This window comes from Heloderma suspectum, chromosome 4, assembly GCF_057233095.1.
Source record: "Heloderma suspectum isolate Gila_16-S chromosome 4, 16-S_ref, whole genome shotgun sequence".
Lineage (NCBI taxonomy): Eukaryota > Metazoa > Chordata > Lepidosauria > Squamata > Helodermatidae > Heloderma > Heloderma suspectum.
The window spans coordinates 290,105,314-290,123,842 of record NC_139461.1 but is presented as its reverse complement, the minus strand read 5'-3'; the positions used below and the strand labels follow the sequence as shown (position 1 = coordinate 290,123,842).

The 18,529-nt window shown below is 43.9% G+C and overlaps 1 protein-coding gene and 1 long non-coding RNA gene across 2 annotated transcripts in view; both read right to left on the bottom strand.

Moving 5' to 3' along the window:
* Positions 1-18,529, bottom strand: part of TSHZ2 (teashirt zinc finger homeobox 2) — a 488,278-nt gene that overhangs the window by 384,568 nt on the left and 85,181 nt on the right. The window lies entirely within an intron of this gene.
* Positions 1-18,529, bottom strand: part of LOC146348859 (uncharacterized) — a 97,450-nt gene that overhangs the window by 16,243 nt on the left and 62,678 nt on the right. The window contains exons 2-3 of the long non-coding RNA XR_014790741.1: positions 10,537-10,641; positions 3,765-3,834 (exon numbers count right to left, since the gene is read on the bottom strand). This is a non-coding gene — a long non-coding RNA (uncharacterized LOC146348859). The remainder of the gene's footprint in view (positions 1-3,764; positions 3,835-10,536; positions 10,642-18,529) is intronic.

The window sequence follows — 18,529 nt, the reverse complement described above, 5'->3', positions numbered from 1 at the left end:
TAGAGGACGGTAGATTTTGGTGGAACATTAGGGGATGGCAAAAGCAACTGAGCAATGGATCCAGTCAACTAGAGGGGTGGTGGGCTTGCCCTTGGTAGAGATCTTCAAGCAGAGACTGGACAACCATCTGTGGGGGAAATTCTAACTCTGGATTTCCTGCATCAATGGCCTACAAAATCCCCTCCAACTCTATGTTTCCAAGTAAGAAAATTATGGCAAGCCATATAAAGCAGCTAGGTAAACAAATAGGCAACCAACAACAGGAAAACATGTACATGTTTGTTGAGGCAAGCAGTTTTCTAGTATTGTATGCACCTATGTCAAATGACCTACTTTCAAAGGGAATGGTGAAATTACAAAACATTTTGAACTGAAAAGTGTCATGAACAACAATAATATACGATAGAATGCATAGATAGAGAGATAGAGATAGAGACAGAGATATAGAGAAGTGTAAGGCAACACAAGAGCAAAGCAACAAAGAGGCTATGGATCTACTATGGATGCAGTCACTCTTAAGTTATATATAAGAAAGATAGACTAACAACAGAGGAAGAAGCTGAAATGTTTAGTGCTAAATATATTTTGAAATTACGTTGCTGTTAGTCTAAGAAGGCCAGGATCTCTTCTCGATCATCCCAGAGTGCAGAACACGGAATAATGGGCTCAAGTTACAGGAAGCCAGATTCCAGCTGAACATCCTGACTGTTAGAGCAATACGACAATGAAACCAATTGCCTATGGAGGTGGTGGGCTCTCCCACACCGGAGGCATTCAAGACGAAGCTGGACAGCCATCTGTCAGGGATGCTTTGACTTGGATTCCTGCATTGAGCAGGGGGTTGGACTCGATGGCCTTGTAGGCCCCTTCCAACCCTACTATTCTATGATTCTATCTATCCTTCTCATTCATATCTATATCTATATCTATTTCTATATCTATATATCAGTGGGCACAATCCATTCTGAACTTCTCCTGTACATATACAGCACATAATAGAACAATAGAATTCAGTACCACAAGATGTAGTGATGGCCACCAACTTGAATGGCTTTAAATGGGAATTAGACATATTCATGGAGGAGAAGGCTACCAATGGCTATCATGATGGCTATGTACTACCTCCAGTATTGGAGGAAGAATGCCACTGTATATCACTTGCTCAGGAACATAAGCAGGAGGACAGTATCATAGTATTCCTGTCCTGCTTGTGGGCTTCCCATGGACATCTGTTTGGCCACTGAGGGAACAAAATGCTGGACTAGATAGGTCTTTAGTCTGATCCAGCATGGCTCTTATGTTCTGACAAACCCAAATGAAATTAATGGGGACTGTACAGCAGCATGGCAGTGTTCTTGCGTTCATATGCAAATCCCATTCATTTCCTCAAAGTCTGTGCTTGGGACTTTCAGTGGTGAATGCTGTCCTTTAAATGTGTTTCCATACATGGTGGTTATTCTGCAACCTTCAAGACTAAAATGTGACCCTGTGCTTTCAGGAATTGTGAAGGGGGGGGGAGTGTCCATGATAATTACTGTTTTGAAGGAGCCAATTTCTGAAAATCATTCCAGTCATTTGAACAGAATTCAGGGCAGGGGGTGGGGTGGGGAGATAAATTGGTAGTTAACTTGATTAGAAGGCCCCAGGAAACCTTCACCTGGCATGTGCGTTTGGGGTGTGTGTGTGTGTGTGTGTGTGTGTGTTTTCTTAAAAGGCCCAGACATTGTTTTTGTTAAGAGTTATGAGAAGCCAGAAGTTTGAAAGACTCATGTCAAACCAAGCCAATGGTTTGGCTCCAGTCAACCCCCAAGCATTTTGGAGCTGAATGTACACACACGATAAAGCTGTTTAAAGAAATGATATACATAGTGTCACTAGACCACCAGGAATTAATGCCAGAATATTTTCCTTGGCTTCGGCCTCCTCTGGCTCATCCTCGCTCATAGAAATAGAACCTAGTCAGTCTCTAGAATCCTCCAAGAGTCTGGCTTCACTTACATTACTATGTACATCTCTAGAGGGCAGCCACAAAATACCAACCCTTGAAACACAACAGCACTAAGGTCCTTAACATATTCCTTTCCCAATGGCCAAGAAGAATGGTTTCCTTGTGTACTCTTTGGTTGACTTCAGCACAAGACATGCAGGGTATCCTTAAGGATGTTAACCTTTGGGCACTATACAAAGGTCTTGAATTATTTTCTGAAATGTTTTCGCACAACTGGGAGAAGTCCATGACATCAGACGAGGTTGTATAATTATTTCTTCACATCTTGACTTATTTTACAGAGCAGCACAATGATTCAGCGCACAGCTTCTAACTGAGCAGATCTCCCATTTAAAAATAAATACATCACAAATAAATCAAATATTGGCAAACAACGTTTATCCGTGAGCCTGTCCAAGTTATGCACTTCAAGTCCCATTGATTTCAATTCAGTTAAGCTCTCAAATTTGGCTGGATTTTGCCCTTTGTTTTCACTTCATTATGCTAACTACATACTATTCATACAAAGGTGCCGTTCTCTTGCTTTCATTTCAGATAATATTAACCATATGGTGCAATCCATACCATCCCATTGTAGTTAATATTAAAACTCTAATGGGTTTCAATTCTTATAGTGATTTGCCTGTGTCCATAAGTAGTAGTCACAATTACTATACTATATATCTGGTTTCAATGTGCTGAACAATGGTTGGGGGGAATAGCATGAAGTGCAAGTACTATCAGCAACTTTTCCATGTTTCCTTGTCCTGTCCAAAATGGAAATTTTACATCTCTCTCCAGCAGGAGATGTCCAAGATGTCACTGCATCAAGTGTGTGCATTTACACCACAGGTTTAATTGTGGAACTTCTTATTCAGACTAAAGCTGCAATATACTTAGCAGCGATTTTCAAACTCACTTAAATTCTCCAAAAATCACTTTGAATTTTGTTTCAGTTCACTCCCATTTTCATTTTTAACCTGTTTTTCAGCTCGTTCAAACAGGAAAAGTGTGCATTTTGAATGGGAAAAGTGTGCATTTCTGTGAGTATTTTTCAAAAGTGTGCACTTTTTTTTCTTTACCTAAAATGTGAAAATGGGTATTTTTTGAAGAATCCTTATTTCAAAGTGTGCGTTTTAAAAAAATATACATTTTTCAAATGTGAAATTCGGGAATTTGCTAACATTTCCTGAAAGAAATGTGCTCCTGCTTGCGTTTGTATTCAGGATTGCGAACAGGACATGTTGTCATGATTTGTAAACAAGAAACAAAATTCTTGTACATCCCTATTAGTATGTATGGGAAGAGTAAGTGTGACACACTTGTGCTCCCTGTTTCCTCATCCCCCTCTTATTCATTATAACTGCTTAGAGTTAATACTATATTAAGCAGTATGTAAGTATTACAAATTAGTCAATCAATATGCCTGAGACCACTCTCAGAAGAAACTATTGGTTTCAGAATCAGCATTGTAGCTGATTATATTTATAGGACAATTTAAAATATTTATACATACAATGAAACATTTTAACTAAAACAGTCAGTCAAGGGACAGCAAAAATCTGAAGTTCGTTCAGTGATATATTTTTTGTAAAAGAGAAAACTCTACTCACCTTGACAACCTTAGATATGTGGATTGTTCTCAAGATCTCATTAGCTTGTACAGCAAACACATTAGCAGACAGGCTAGGTAAATTGTTGACCTACTTAACTTCAGCAGAGAAAGCCTGCTTTGCTTTAGCATGAATTTTCAAAGAGTCATTGTGTACGACCTTACCATGTACTATATATTTCAGTCAAATGTTAGCATGCAAAAAGGGAGCCAGCTTGAAGCGTCCTCTTGGTATCTATTGGGAATAGACATAACATTGCACTGAAGATGAGCTGGTGAGTCCTTGAAACAGACAATTATAGTGGAGATTTTGCTTTAGAAAAACATTTTCTGTAGAAACATAGAAATGGATTTGTCACATGTATCTACAGCCAATTCACAACATTCTTCGCTTGTATTCTTTAATTGCAGTGCTTTTTGGGGTTTCAGTTCTTCACTATCAGTTGCTTGAACTGAAAACCTCTGGGTCCAAAGCTGCAACCTATTCTAGTGAACTCAAATCTCAACACCTTCATCTATTGCAGAACAGAAGAAGGTTCTGCATAGAATATCTGTTTGTTTGTTTGTTTATTTACACTATTTATATACTGCCCCAAATCAAAAGATTTCGGAACAGCAAAGATAAAAGACTAAAACCCACATGCTAAAACAGTTAAAACATTTTTTAAAAGATAAGTCCCAATAAGGCCAAATTTAAAAAAAAACGCAGCTGGGCACTCAAGGAAGGCCTCTCAAAATAACAATGTCTTCAGGAGGCGCTGGAAGGAACACAATGTTGGAGCCTGCCTGACCTTCAAAGGCAGGGAGTTCCACAGGAAGGGGGCCACCACAGTGAAGGCTCTTTTCCTGGTGGACTACAGCTGGACCATGGGTCCATGTGAAACCACCAGAAACATGTCCTCTGATGACCTCAGTGACCAAGCAGGTTGGTAAGGAAGGAGGCGCTCTCTCAGGTATCTTGGTCCCAAGTTGTCTAGGGCTTTGTACACTAGTACTAATACTGTAAACCTGGCCCAGTAGCGAATAGGCAGAATAGCCACTTATGCATCTCTGAAAAAGAGAAAATGAATCACCAAAACAAGGGATGCTGATTCAAGGGTACTCTATGAGACTAGATTACTGACTGTATCTCATGGCATTTCATGGGGACAAGGGCTGTGGTTTTGGTGCTGGCACTGGGTGAATTTGTTTGTATAGTCAGGGAACTGTCTAAAAGTGGAACCAAACTGGGTCATGTAGCAAACGAAGAATGATCTTGAAGGATCTGACAGATCATGAGAAGCCTCCTGAGGGAAAAAAATAACGATGGCTATACATCATGAAGATATATCATGTGGTTTGGCAGCCAGTGCATTTCTTTAAAAATAGTATGGATGAAGTTAGTACAAGAAGGGATGATGAATGAAGACACAGGGCACAATCCGGACAAAGTCAAATATGCCTAAAGGTCACTGAAGTCAATGGGACTGAACCATTTTAATTGGGAGTTTGCTTTCCCCAATTGTTTGAATAGGATTTGGAGAGAGGAAGCTAAGCTTCACTGGGTTATCACCCATAGTCAGAAGCTGGAGTAAGTCTGGCCTCCCTGCAGTAACAGTAATCCTGGCCTTGACCTCCTCCTCATGAACAGATTTTGGTAGTAGGCATATCATTCTAAGGTGAAACAGACAAAACTGTTGGGGAGGACCAAAGCTCGGTGCACGTGGCTTGCATACAGGAAGCCTCACATTCAGTCCCTGGCATCTTAATGTTAAAGAGATCGGGTAGCAGGTAAAGGAAAAGGTTGCTGCTAGTAATAGGAGACAATCCTTGGCTAAAGGGACAAATAGTCTGCCCTGATATGAGGCAACAGTTGCCCTTATTTTCGCTGTAGTTGCCCTTATTTTCGCTGTAATAGCGTTGCCCTTATTTTCGCTGTAGTCTACGTAAATCTTTACGTAGACTACAGGGACCAAATAAGGAATGCGAATGGCGGCTCGCATTTGCGTACGCGTTTTTTTTTTCAAAGTCACCCGTGATAGGCTACGTGACGATTAACGTAGCCTATCACGGCTGACTTTGCAGATCTAGCTGTGATAGGCTACGTTAATCGTTACGTAGCCTATCACAGGGGCGTTTTGTTTTTTTTTTAAGTTCGTGGCCGGGGAGACGGGGCACTTCTCCCCGGCCTGAATTTCGGCCGGGCGAGGCGGGAAGCATCCCCCCCCCGGCCTGAACTTCAGGGGGAGCAGCGAAGCACCTCCCCCCCACCGCGAAGCAAGCTGCGAGACCAGGTAAGTGACTTTCGTGCACCCCTACTTGCAGCCCTCTATACCAATAATTGTGGACTCGGGGCACTTTGGTATTATTAAATCTTTTATTAGTTTCATTCCACCTAGTGCTGGGTTAACTTTAGTGTTAGTGTCACAGGATTAACCCCCTCCCTTGCACCTACCCTCCCCTGGTGTCTGAAGTGGCAAAACCATTCCAGGCTATTTATACCTTCACCACAGTAAATCCGGATTTAGGTGCGAAGGGTCGTGCGCTTGCACGACCTGCGCTTACTTGTACACATTACATGGGGCTGGGGTATAGATGGGGTGTATGTGCCCTTGCCCATTTGTACAATCCCATTCAACCTTAAGGAGGGAGGTAGGGGTGGGCGGATCACTCACTGTCCGTCCTGCAACAGTGCACGCGGGGGGGGGGAGGCAATCTGTTCCTCCCCCCGCCCCCAGAATCCTCCAGGGCTGCTCCGCATCTGGAGGAGTTCACGGAGCCGCACTCCTGCTCCACAGCGATGGCAATACGGTAATGGCATCTGCCATTACCGTATTCCTTGGGTTAATACAGCCGCAAATGGCGTAGTGGATGCCACTTGTAAAGCACTGGTTTTTACAGAAATAGAGCCATAAACAGCTGCAAGTAGGGCAAACTCAGGGCTTTACGGCCGCCAGTGGCGTCCAATACACCGTTTACATCTGTGTTAAAAACATAGACGCAAATGGAGTATTGGACGCCACTTGTGGCCATAAAGCCCTGAGTTTGCCCTACTTGCAGCTGTTTACGGCTCTATTCCCATAAAAACCAGTGCTTTACAGCCGCAAGTGGCGTCCACTACACCATTGGTGGCTGTATTAACCCAAGGAGTACGGTAATGGCAGACGCCATCACTGTATTGCAAACGCCGCAGAGCTGGAGTGCTGTTCCGCAGGGAATCCTCCAGACTTGGAGGTAAGTGGGGCTGCTCCGCCACGGATTCTGGATTCTCATTGGCATCTGCGGCAGATTTCACCAACATCTCTAGAGGGAGGTCCTCATTGTTATGATCTGTAAAGATGGAAGAAGTTTCTAAGGGGGGAGCGGGTAGTTTTCTAAGGGGGGAGTGGCTCTCTTTTCCCATCTGGTGTGTGGAAGTAGTGGAACATGGCTACATACAGTGTCGATAAACCAGGACAGGAAGGCTGACATGGTAATTAGCCCTATCCAAAAGGTCCCTTCCCAGTTTGAACTAAGCCCCTCATATGTCTTTGTAGCGGTTCTGTGGCAGGAGGATACAGTGTGCATTGTAATTTGCATTTTAGAAAGGTTCTGGGTTTCATGCCAGGGCTAGTGGCCCACTTTTCTCTGTAATCAGAGATTTATCTACAGTAGGTACATTTGGTTAAATTTATATTTAAGGATACAGCTTGCAGGTTGTTAAGTCCGTGTGCAGTCTTGTTTGTTCTTACTCTGTGAGCACCTTCAGAGTGATAGTGCCTACAGGATGCTTGGAGGGCGAGGCAGGTTGACCTATACAGGTGTTCTCGTGAAGTCACACTTCACGCCCTTTATGGATCGGAGGAGTCCTTATTTCACTGGCCTAGCTTCTGTCCCATGCTGGCCTTTGGTGGAGGCTGTGTTACCACAAATGGGGTTAAGCTCCAACACCATTGAGTTTGTCCCCCGCCCCTTGGAAGAGGATTTTGGTTGGGTTTCAGTTGTTGAAGATTACCAGTGCTTCCTTTTCGGGAACATGAGCTCATCTTAAGGTAGACTTGCAGGCGTGCTATGATGCCTTTTGGGGGCCGGGTTTTGAGGGTCAGTTCGTAGGATCATTGGGGGTGTAGCTAGTGATGGACAAATGTTATGAAATCCGTTCCATTTCTTTTTCGTAGCTTGTTAGGGAACTTTCGTTCTGTCATCTGCAGTGATTTCAGAAAGTGTATTGAATCTGATCTGCGTTTTCCAGTTTGTTTGCAAACTCCGGAGGTTTGCCTCTGTCTGCCTCTTTTCAAGGAAGGAGGGAAATCCCATTGAAAGCAAATTGCCTTCTGATTTGGAGGTGACAGACACTGCTTTCCCACCTAAAGCAGCTGCGTTAAAAAAATATCTTAAAAGATGCCAAGCTCTGCCAGATGAATTGCATGGCACAATCCTATGCATGTTTAAAAAGTCCTAAAACTCTCAGCATTCCCCAGCCAGCCATGCTGGCTGGGAGTTGTAGGACTTTTTTTCTGTCTAAACATGCATAGGGTTGTGCCCTAAATAGCCAGTGAAATCCAAACTTTGAAGGCTTTCTCCTGCTTGGCTGAAAAAGAAGATTCCCCCATTTACCCAGGGAGCCAATGTGTTGGGAGGTACTGGGTAAAACTAGGGTACATAAAATCAAAAAAGGGATCCTCATAATTTCATATGATTTTTTCAAGGGGAGATCCACAAAACCAGTATCCAATCACAGAGCACATCTCCCTCCACTGACAGAAGTAAAAAAAAATATGCACCTGCCACCAGCCTAAAATCCTGCATTTAAAATGGGGTTTTCTGCTTCCGTTTTAAATGCAAGATCACAACTGACTGCCTTTACACATACTCCCTTACCAACCTCCCCTCTCCCCCCCCCCCCGCTTCTCCCTGTAGCTTAACTTCTGCTGTAGCGTTTTTTCTCGATGCCCCAATCCTGGGCACTTACTTACTTGGGAGTAAGCCACATTGCACTCAATGGGATTTACTTCTGAGTAGACACAAGCTCACCCTGTAAGTCTGCACCCCTCGAGTAAGCCCCTTGGAACTTAATAGGGTGCTCTGAATTGCTTCTGAGCTTGGTGGGGTGGGGGATCAGATGTGTCTCCCTTCATTGCAGGGAGGCATTTTACCCTCTTCTCCCTCTGATTGAGAAATGCAGAGGCAGGAGAGACAATCGGCAGGCATTTGTCTGTATTTGTCCCAGTGATAGGCTAATGGCAGCTGCCATTAGCGTATCGCCTTCCAGAGAGTCGCTCCACACGAAATCCTCCAGAGCTGGAGGTAAGTGATGCCGTTCTGTTGCGGAATCCGGAATCCGGCCTCATTTGAGTCTGCAGCAGAATTCTCTGACATCCCTAGGTGTAGTGCCATGCCCAAGGCTTGGCCCTCTGATCCCTCAAGATCCTGTTATTCAAACTTCCATTATACGTGGCATTGCATATGCGGGCCAATTCAAGGCTTAATGTCCATTCTTAAATTCCTTGTGCATGAAGGGCAGGCCTCTGTCCTTGTCATGAAAACACAGTCTGCTGCAATCCAGACGTTATGGATCAGGTAGTAGTATGGAATTTCCACTGCCCCCTGCATAATAGCTGTTTTATCACGAGGCATATAAATGTCAGGTAGAACCCCATTGCCAACGTCTTGTCCAATACCTGGATGCCGGCACTTCCAGAGACCAGGCTAAGAGGTTCTCATTGAGTGCCTGGTATTTAGATAAGGTAAACCATGGTGCACTTCATGGCTCGCAGGACAAGAGCCTCCTGTACCTGAGTCGATGGGAAGCCCTGGGCCTTTTGCTCTCACATTCAGCTGCAGCAGTTGCAGCCTTCTCGGTAGTTTAGTTATGGTCTTGGCTCCATTCCTAGGGTGTGGGACTTCACTGATCAGCATCCCTTTCTTGTCACTGTAATTTTCCTTTAGATCAATGGGATGGATGTGAAGGGTTGCCTGGAAGACTGACTCTCTCACTCACACAAGGGCTTTGCAGCCCGGGAAGGGTGACAGGGGAAGGTCTACCTCCTGCATAAGGGGCAATCCAGAGGGGCGGCGATGCGGACACGCCACCCCTCAGGCTGGGTATGTTTTCGTCCATAAAGATGCCAGCTAGCCACTGATACAGTCAGTACCCATTCTAGGTTTCCCCTTTGCAGATATTTCAATAAATGTGGCCCAATTTCAATCCAAGCTTTGTTGTCTATCTCTTCATTACCCCGTCTCCGCTAGCAATTCCACATAGAAGCAAGTCACCTGCATATGTTACTGTGATGAAATCACTGCATGAAGAGTTTGGCGGATTTTAAAAAGAATACTGCTAAGGGCCAAACTACACATTCTGCTAATCACATAGGTGTAGCTGAGCCTGATATTTTTCTTTACTCCAGTGTAACTGCACACAGTCTTGATTTGGATTGGGACCAGCATGCACTGGGAGGAAAGGATTAATATGTCTTAGCCTGTGCTAACTGCCTTGACTAAGCCTTATTTACTTACTTGGGAGTAAGTACCATTGAATTCAGTGGGTCTTACTTTCAAGTGAACATGCATGGGAACATTCTTCAAGTATATTATTTGCTGAAGTTAACAACGCAGCTATCATTAACAGACTCTGTCACTAAAATTGTCCCTTGAGAGCAACCCGAAATGCATGCATACTGCCATTATCTTTCCTTCCAGCATGGTCTTACACAGCAATCTTGATCTGGCCATGCTTTGTACATTCATCAACACTATAGCATGACACTCTCACACCAAGTCACTTCAGTGAAAAACTCCGCACAACAAACTGTGTATCATTCACTAGGCTGTTCATTGATTTGCCCACAACAGTGGAGAACAGCAACTTTGACTTTGCTTCAGAGAAAAGATGACCAACCTGGACCAACCTGGAAAAAGTACACAGAGCTGGAATGAAAAGTAGATCAAATTGTAGGAACCTTTTCCTTAAATTCACCTTTTCATCCTTTGAGAACTTCAACTTCAAAGACTTCACTTTGGCATCTTCATTTAATTCATGTCGACAACCTTGGCTTTCCTTAATTCGCTTTGACAACTTTGACTAGAATCAAAGCAGACATTTTGTTTTCACTGCTCCTGCTGCACATGTGACAAACAGCCAACCAACCCTGAGTTACACACACAAGGTTACATAATGCCTGGCTCCCATCACTGAGAGCACAGATACATGCGCAGTGAGAAAGATACTCATAAATAACAAACAATATTATCTGAATATACAGTTCACTCAGACTTAGAGGCTGTGACTGAAACTGACTGGTGGGAGATTCTGGATATATAAAAGGAAAAAAGGTGTGAGGGTGCTGTTGCACTCATGTCCTGCTTGTGGGTTTCCATGGGCAGCTGGATGGCCGCTGTGTGAACAGAATGCTGGACTAGATGGACCTTGGTCTGATCCAGCAGGGCTCTTCTTATGTTCTTATTCACACACACACACACGCACGCACTGATCATTTCTTTAATACAGGTGGGAGAACCTGATTGCCAATCTCCTGTGTTTGTGGAGCCTATCAATGGTCTATCCATGGCTGTCAAGGCATGACAACTAAACAGAGCTTTTGAATGACAGGGAGTAAATATCGGAGCACCACGTTCTGGGAGCAAACCACAAAGGATGGCCACCAAAGCAAAGTCTGGGTTCATGGAAGAAAGGCTGGATAAAAAGGACTGAATTAAATAAATAAGGAAACAAACAAAAAATAAATGATTAATACCAGTGACTCTTATCCATGATAGCTAAATGCAGCTTCCATATTCAAAGGGCCAGATGCGTGGAACAAACAAGAAGTGACTGCCATCACCTTTTTGTGAACTTTCAAAGGCTGCTGTTAGAAACAGAATGCTGAACTAGATCTAGATGGCCCACGTTCTCATTCAGCAAGGTGATTCTTAGCTTCCTATATTCTTTGAATTGTAAGCGGTTGGATTGTGCTAGGATGTTACTAGGACAGAGCTAGGGGTTACTATAGCTCAGAGCTGTAGCAGCTGTCTGATATACCATTCAGCTGCCTATACACATGCTTGGCTTTGTTTGGACGGCAGCATTTTGGTACAGTGAGTCTTCTCTGTTACAGCCTGCTCCTCTTGACCATATTACACAGAGGTATCCTAGTAATTCAATGGCACTTACTTCCACCATGGTTGGTGTCAACACCCAGCACCTTTGGGTAGGTACTGGAGCCCACTGGCACTGATGCTGGTACTTCTTTGGCCGGCCTGCCTGTCCTTTCCCACAAACTGCAGACTCAACTGGTGCCAGTGGCTAGATCTGGGAAGCCACCTACCATATAACATTTCCCATAATGTCCTGGGGCATCATGTCGGTGAACATTTTGCTGCTGGGGGTGCCCAAACCGAGAGCTGGACCTGACTCCTATGTGATTATGCCAATCCAACTACATCCACAAGCTAGGTCTGTGTATGTTTTCAGTGGGCCAATTTCCCCCCTCCAGCAGCTCCATTCACTGAAGTCCCACATCACTTCTAGTGAACAACTTCTTACATTCCGCTCTCCTGAGCTTAGGGGCTCAGCAGGAGAACCTGCAGGAGGAAGAACAGCCTGATAAACCACTGATACATCTGTTGTATCGGGGCGTTGCTAGGTGGCCCTGAATCTCTTTCCGAGGGCCCAAGGTGTATTCTCCAGAGCACTGGTGCCAGTGGAAGGATTTTTCTTGGCTAAACTGCCATGCAAGGGGCAATTTTCAAGGGAGATTGCAGCTGGGGAGGGAAGGGTTAACTCTCCTCTTCTCCCCACATGCTGCCACATCACCACTGAAACAATATTTCCCTGCATGGAATTAAATTTAGAAAACCTTTTTCCATTGGTTTGGAATGATTTAGGGCAGGGTGCAAATTAATTGAAGGATTTATTTTATTTGAGACTATTTGGATGAGATATTAAGGGAGCAATCTTATGGCCAGTAGACACTGTCTACAGGGCCATAGGAGTTTTCAGTTTCTTGGAATGGAGGTTGGAGCCAGGGCTCCGAGCTTGGTTCCCAGAAACCACGCTCCCCGCCCCACCCCCTCATAGGGATGTACGGACTGTGTAAAATCCACTCCATCTGTGGATTTTACACAGATTTTACATTTCATGGATTGTCAGGTGCCTTTTGTTCCGTCATTTGCTCACAGGCAGATGCGATTTTCTTCCCCATTGTGCAGAAAAATACACAAATAATTACGTGAGTATTTATGTAAGTATTTACATAATTTACCTTAGTACATAACGTTTAGCATATTGTTGTCCCCCATTCCATTCAATGTTTCCTCAGAAGAAACTTACGTATTTTCTTACAAATTTATATGCGTAAATTACGGGAAAGTAAAAAACCCGAAAAGTCCACAGGCTCCATGCGGACTGAGGGGGTCGCTCTGCAGCAGATTCTGCAGGTCAGATTCTTAGAAATCTGAGCTCATTTTAATCCATCTCAAATTTCTCCAGCATCCCTACCCCCTTGTAACTGGAGCGGTTCTCCCCATGCTCAGAAATAGAGCACAAAGATGGGGGAAAGGGCTCTTCCAGGGCGGGGAGGGGCGGAAGCTGCAGAAGCTATGTTGTACAGCTTCCTATGTGCTGCACAGCTTCCTCCCCCACACCCCCACTCCAAACCTCCCTGGCTAGACAGTCAAAATCGCCTTTCTAACCAAAAATGCAGGGCAGGTGGTGCACAGAGGCAAGGTTCGCTTCCAGGCCGCCTTGCATTGGATAGCTGTCAGCTTCCGAGTTTGGAGGCTGATTACTATCTTCACAGGATTGTGTCCCAATTGGCTGACTTTGCCTTTGGAATTTAAGTAAATCCTAGTAATTATTTCTACATTTGTATATATAGATATAAATCAACTCAGCCAAATTTTATGCAGATTTGTGCCATATGGGTCTGGGCCCCAGATCTTTTATTAATTGTATTAATTACACATGCACACAATACGTTCCTGAAGCAGGGCTACTGTTTTTAGGACATTTTTTTTAAAAGTGTTGCAGCAGAGACTGCCTCCAGCAGGAAAAAAAAATAATATAAAAAATCTGTGTATAAAGCATCATGTAGCTTCATTTCTCTGAAAGCAGTGAAGATATAAGCACTGCAGTGAATATAAGAAAGACGATGAAAATGTTATCTGTACTGAGCACTTTGGACCATGAAAACATGGATTACTAAATACATCTCACATCAGCAAAGAAGGAACTACATCACCTAAGGAACTAATTTGTTTTTCTGAAAATTCAGTAGAATTTAAATGTTAAGAAATTATCATCTGTGTATATCGATGAATAGCAGCCTTGCATAGAAGCAAGACAATGGTGTGGTTCACACCACATGACAGCTACCATGGCTTAATTTACCCACAGGGCTCTCGTGTTGTGCTGGGTGCCCATGGGCACCATTTTTGCAATGACATTGCAGCTTGCAATGTCTTGTCATGTTGAGCAAACCCAGGAAGCTGGGGGTGTTTGAGGGTCAAACAACCCTCAAGCCATGGATTATTTGAGGGTTGTTTAATCCTCGAACAACCCCTGCTGCCTGGGTTTGCACAACACAGTAAGCCACAGCAAGGTGGGCACCCACAGGTGCCATGCAAAAATGGTGTCCATGAGCTTCTGGCATGACATGACAGCCCCTGTGGGTAAATTAAGTCATGGTGGCTGTCATACCACATGCACCAGGTCACCCTGTTCTCTGTCCACTCCACTCAGGAAATGACAACTGGCAGCCCCTGGACCAAATTTAGCCATTTCAGGGGTACCATCTACCCTCTCCATTACCTAATCAATAAGCAAGAGGGGGGGGGGGTGTAGAAGGAGTATTGCTTATGGCCATGTGACCTGCCAGCAACTGAGTTTGGATTGCAGCATTGGCTCCAGGGTTTGGGGTCCTGAGAAAGGCACGCTGGATGGGTCCCCTTAATCTGTCTGAGGCAGAGTGTGCAAAGCGATCATCCTCTCATGTGATCTTCTTAGGTGTTCTGTGAAACGTGAGAATGGTAGGGATGGGTAAGAATTTTGTTTCAGTTTACTTTTGGTAAGAACTGACCAAAATTTGCAAAGTTCTCCATATTCAGGACAAAAAGGATCTGAGATTTTTAAAAAATGCAAATGTGGGAGAAATCAAAACAGACAGATTTGTCCAGACAGACAGACGGCTTTGAGTGCTTGCCTCTTTTTCTCCACCAGACGTTGTGGGAAGAGGCAGCATCCAAGTATGCAGTTATAGAGCAGAGTGGAGATAAATAAGAAAGCATGCTAGCGGAAATTAGGAGCACCAAGTCTGGGTGAATAGTGAAAGTCCTCATGGGATGGCCTTGAAAATCTGCCCCTGGAACTTACTAATAGTTTTCTGCCTGGTCTACCTGACAAATTAACTGGGCGGTATTGCTTTGGATGCAATCTGAATATAAAGCTCTATCAAACAGATCAAAATTTGGGCTTAGACAAAGAGAAATTTTCATTAACATTTTTGTCAGCATTGAAAGGCCCTCCCTGTTCTGGTGATTTTTCAGGAATCACAGCAAAGGGGATTAAAACATATACCTAGGGCAGAATCCAATGGGGAGCTTACGCCCCTGCCGATTCCCTTCAGCAACTGGTGGGTCCTGCCGAGTCCTCTGTACAAGTGAACCCACTGCTTATGCAAGGGAGATTTAGCACTTCCTAGGGTAAGGCCCAAAACTAGCATTCTGGGAGGAGGCAGGTCGGTGAAGCTCTCTTATACAAGCTCTGCCGACCTGCCTCTTCCAGAAACAAGCATTCCACTCATTTCCGGTTGCCCTGGGAAATGCTAAATCACTGTCTCGCAAGCGGCAGAGGCTACTTGTGCAATGGAATTGGTGGAGTGGAAGAGAATGGGCAGGGGCGTAAATGCCCCATTGGATTCTGCCCCTACTCAGAAAACATTGCCCTGAATAGGCGTCACGTTCATTGGCTAAGATTATTAACATGATCTGACCAGGAAGCATGACCCTCCCTTTCAATGTCAGCATACAGCCAAAACTGACTGGTGACCACCACGACTACATCACGTAGAGTACATGATCCCTGATGTGCTGGTATTTCTCTATGAACGAAATAATAGCAAATGAGAAGAACGGGTAGATGGGCAGACACAGGAGGAACACTGGCAGAGAAAGGTAAATGCACGAAAGAAAAAGATTAACGTTCTCAGCAATCAAATTGGTTAGGGGAAAATAATTTGGGTTCCCCTAAGGTACAAGTTTCACCCTGGGAATTGACATAGATGAACATTCACACAGCCCTAGTTGAGAACTACAACTTTTGAATGTGAACTGTTCATTTTAATTCCATTGGGCACCATGTTCTGTTTGCTTTAAAGATGATTGAAGCAACCATTCTTACACCCATTGATTTCATCAGGAGTCACTTATTTTATTTATTTATTTATTTTTATGTATTTGTGTATGTATGTATGTATGTATGTATTTATTTATTACATTTATATCCCGCCTTTTTTCCTCCTTAAGGAACCCAAGGCGGCTTACACAATCCTCCTCCTCCATTTTATCCTCACAACAACAACCCTGTGAGGTGGGTTGGGCTGAGAGTCTGTAACTGGCCCAAAGTCACCCAGTGAGCTTCCATGGTGAAGTGGGGACTAGAACCCAGATCTCCCGACTCCTAGTCCAACACTCTAGCCACTACACCACACTGGCTCTCAGACTTATTCACACTTATTCACAAGAAAAGCCCCCTTCATGCATCACTTGCACGAAGGGGTGCGCACATGATCATGATTAGGTGTGTATTTCTGCAGGGAGGGGGGAAGCCTACACGTATAGACTACTCTGCTGTGCAGACAGCCATGGGTAAGATGTGGACTTTGTGGCTGGGGAAACTCAATGACCTCAGTAGTGGGGTCAGAGGTATGACTCCAGATCCCCTTGATTGCACTAGTGACCCTTCCTGTGAGTAATGCATAAAGGGGGCTTAGGTTTACTCAAGATTGTACCCATAGCTAGAGATGGGCAAATCTGTCAATTTCAGATTTGCTCAGTTCCTCATTTTCCCAGTTGTAAGATAATGTTGGCCTATTTCTGTATCAGTATGCAAATTTTGCCCAAAAAAGCCTGCATGAAAAGTTGTACACATTTTTGTGCATATTTCTCCAAATATTTACATTTTGCACACACTTTTCTAGTGTGCACATTTTGCCCAGAGTTTTCCCTTATATAATGTATTTTCTGTGTATTTTCTGCTAAAATATGCAATTTGTGCACACCATTCCTTAATAAATACATTTTTGTATGCATACAATATCTACATTTTGCTTTTAGTTGTGAATTGCATCACAACATTCTGAAAAGTGCAAATTTTAGCATTCATAGAATCATAGAATCATAGAATAGTAGGGTTGGAAGGGGCCTACAAGGCCATCGAGTCCAACCCCCTGCTCAATGCAGGAATCCAAGTCAGAGCATCCCTGACAAATGGCTGTCCAGCCTCGTCTTGAAGGCCTCCAGTGTGGGAGAGCCCACCACCTCCCCAGGTAATTGGTTCCATTGCCGTATTGCTCTGACACTCAGGAAGTTTTTCCTGATGTTCAGTCGGAATCTGGCTTCCTGTAACTTGAGCCCATTATTCCGTGTCCTGCACTCTGGGATAATCAAGAAGAGATCCTGGCCTTCTTCTCTGTGACAACCTTTCAAGTACTTGAAGAGCGCTATCATATCTCCCCTCAGTCTTCTCTTCTCAAGGCTAAACATGCCCAGTTCTTTCAGTCTCTCTTCATAGGGCTTTGTTTCCAGTCCCCTGATCATCTTTGTTGCCCTCCTTTGAACCCTCTCCAGCTTGTCTGCATCCTTCTTAAAGTGTGGTGCCCAGAACTGGACACAGTACTCCAGATGAGGCCTAACCAGTGCTGAGTAGAGGGGAACTAGTACTTCCCGGGATTTGGAAGCGATGCTTCTATGAATGCAGCCCAAAATAGCATTTGCCTTTTTTGCAGCCACATCACATTGTTGGCTCATATTCAGCTTGTGATCGACGACAATTCCAAGATCCTTCTCGCTCGTAGTGTGGTTGAGCCACGTATCCCCCATCTTGTAACTGTGCATTTGGTTTCTTTTTCCTAGGTGCAGAACTTGGCATTTGTCCCTATTAAATGCCATTCTGTTGTTTTCTGCCCAGCACTCCAGTCTATCCAGATCACTTTGAATTTTGTTTCTGTCTTCCAAAGTATTAGCTATCCCTCCCAATTTTGTGTCATCTGCAAATTTGATCAGCATTCCCTGCACCTCCTCCTCCAAGTCATTAATAAAAATATTGAAGAGCACTGGGCCCAGGACTGAGCCCTGCGGTACCCCACTCGTTACCTCTCCCCAGCTTGAGAAGGTCCCATTGATAAGCACTCTTTGAGTCCGATTCTGTAGCCAACTGTGGATCCACATGATCGTTGTTTCATCTAGCCCACTTCGAGCTAGTTTGCTCATCAGGATATCATGGGGCACTTTGTCGAAAGCTTTGCTGAAGTCGAGGTATATGATGTCTACAGCATTCCCACGGTCTACAAGGGAGGTGACTTGATCAAAAAATGAGATCAGATTTGTCTGGCAGGACTTGTTTTTGACAAATCCATGTTGGCTGGATTTCAAGTGTGTTTCAATTCACGTACAAGTTCAGGAGGTGCAAAGTGGATACATCTGTATAAAAGTTCAGGCCAAACAAATTTCTCTTACATCTGTACCCATAGAGCCATATATTTAAACACAGGAAAAACATCTGTGAATAGAATATATGTTGGTCTGAATAAAAATGTATGGAATTTCTATAATTAGTGATATTTTCTTTTCTTTTTATTTGTATGTGTGTGCTGGGGCAAGGATGGTCATTTTATTCTACTGTATTTTGCAGAGTAAGAATAGGCCTAATGCCATTTGTCTGAAAATTGCTAATGGGAGTCTGTGTAATTCTATAA